The sequence below is a fragment of the Acomys russatus genome, chromosome 9 (genome assembly GCF_903995435.1).
Source record: "Acomys russatus chromosome 9, mAcoRus1.1, whole genome shotgun sequence".
NCBI lineage: Eukaryota > Metazoa > Chordata > Mammalia > Rodentia > Muridae > Acomys > Acomys russatus.
The window spans coordinates 57,669,191-57,671,405 of NC_067145.1; the positions used below are offsets into that span (position 1 = coordinate 57,669,191).

Sequence of the window (2,215 nt, forward strand, 5' to 3'; positions counted from 1 at the left end):
TCTATCTTTCCCCATTATATCAAAACTTTCCTTACATTCTTCAAAATGTTTATTATAGTTGTTCTAAATTTATTGCAGCTGATTTCATTAACTGGACCTAACTATGAGTCTGTTTCTATTGACTGTGCATATGTTTTTTATTATTGTTCTGTTGAGGACAAATACTTAGATCAGAAACTCTTCTCAGAAAAAAAAACTGTCCCCACCATCTCCTTACCCAATAGAAATTTCATCGTAATGGAATGTAGCTCAGAGTGTCCTCAAACTCACAGAGAACTGCTGGTCTCTGCCTCCCTGAGTGCTGGGATTACAGGCATGTGCCACCCCACCCGGCCCCCATCAACCATTTCTTAATCTTTGTTTGCTACTTTGTGCTGTTATTTGCTTGATATTTTGGTGCTTTCAAGAGAAACAAGAACCTTTTGTACTGTTTTGAAGTAGATGACATTTGAACCAATAATTTGAATTTTAAAACTTCAAAATATCACTAGGTGAAAATGTCAGAGAATTTGTCATATAATCTTGGATCGTAGAAACTCTTTTGGTACAAGATTCAACCTCAGATCTTAATAAGCTGAGGGAAGTGTTTTAATCTCTGTTGTTTTTAACAAAATCTCAATCGTTCAAAAACAAAAACAAAAACAAAAACCCCTCAAATTGAATGCCCCTCCCTTCTACTTCCTGTGAACCCCTCTATCCATTATCCTGACTTCCTGTCACTTTCTATGGTTTTCCTCACTGTTCACTCCCTGTCAATTGGTTGCTTGCTCCACTTCTTGACCTGTGGTTGATTTTATTTAACTCAAGCAGAAAGCTCTTGGATTAAAGGTGTGTGCTAAGGCTGAGCCACACCACAACTGGAAATGGGTTTTCCCAGTAAACAACACAATCTTGGGGTTAACAGTGTGATCAAATACCCTGCAACATATATCCCTTCTCCTTTTGTCTCTTTCTGTATAGATTTTTTTTTAATACACATCTTGAACTAATATTGTGAAATATACCCAATGACAAAAGAAAATACTTGTAATATATAAGACTGGGAGATTTTTATATGTAATATAGAGATCAAAAGGTTGGGTTTTTGTTTGTTTGGTTCATTGGTTTTGTTTGTTTTTTTGTGTGTTTTGTTTTGTTTGTTGAGACAGGGTTTCTCTATGTAGCTCTGACTATTCTGTACTCATTTTTTGTAGCCCAGGCTGGCCTTGAACTCATAGAGATCCTCCTGTCTCTGCCTCCCAAGTACTAGGATTACAGGCATGTGCCACCAAGCCGAGTTTGGGAATTTTATAAATATATTATGAAGAAAGAAATAAAAAATTGGACAATTGACATAAAAAACTATCAACATTGAAGCATCCGAATCTCACTGGTAAGAATGCCAAATGAGTGCTCGCTTCGGCAGCACATATACTAAAATTGGAACGATACAGAGAAGATTAGCATGGCCCCTGTGCAAGGATGACATGCAAATTCGTGAAGCGTTCCATATTTATAAAAAAAATAAAAAAAGAATGTCAAATGAAATGAGGATGGTTTTTACTTATCTCCTTGGCAATGTTCAATGCTAACGAGGTTATGCGACATCGTCCCTCACATATGCCATAGGCCAAGTATAAACTGGCACGGTGCTCTTGGATGTGCGTGTTTTGAGTTGCCTTGGAGTGTTGTTTGGTGATGTCAATAAAAACTATACATCCATTATATGTTTTTGATCCAGTCATTTTAGTTTTATAAACTTGTACTATGAGTGCACTGGAAATATATATGTATATATAGATTTATACAAAAACATAATGATTGTTTTCCAGAGCAAAAACTGAAAATCATCCCAATAGCCACAATGCAGGCTAGTTTAAGACTGAGTAATGTACTCTCTCAGGGGAATACTCCATAGGAGGAAATGGAGAACTATAGGTGCAGACGTAGCAAGCCCAAGGCTCGTGAGATGCCTCAGTGGGGAAAGCGGTTGCTGCATAAGCAGTCGCAGCAGTGCTTGATCCTCAGCACCCTAATGAAAGCCAGGCATAATCTGACAGGTCCGCAACCCCAGCACTAAGGGGATGGAGACAGGTGAATGCTAGAGGCTCATTGGCCAGCCAGTCTAGGCAAAATGGCAAGCTCCAGGTTTAGTAACGGACCTTGTCGTAAATAAATAAAAATAAACATGTGTCAGGGGGAGTGGGGCAAGATGGCTCAGTCTCATCAGGCAAAA

The 2,215-nt window shown here is 38.4% G+C and overlaps 1 non-coding gene across 1 annotated transcript; it reads left to right on the forward strand.

Moving 5' to 3' along the window:
- Positions 1-1,389: 1,389 nt before the first annotated feature.
- On the forward strand, positions 1,390-1,496 carry LOC127194066 (U6 spliceosomal RNA). Its single transcript, XR_007831206.1, has one exon. It is a non-coding gene; the product is annotated as a U6 spliceosomal RNA (small nuclear RNA).
- Positions 1,497-2,215: the final 719 nt, after the last annotated feature.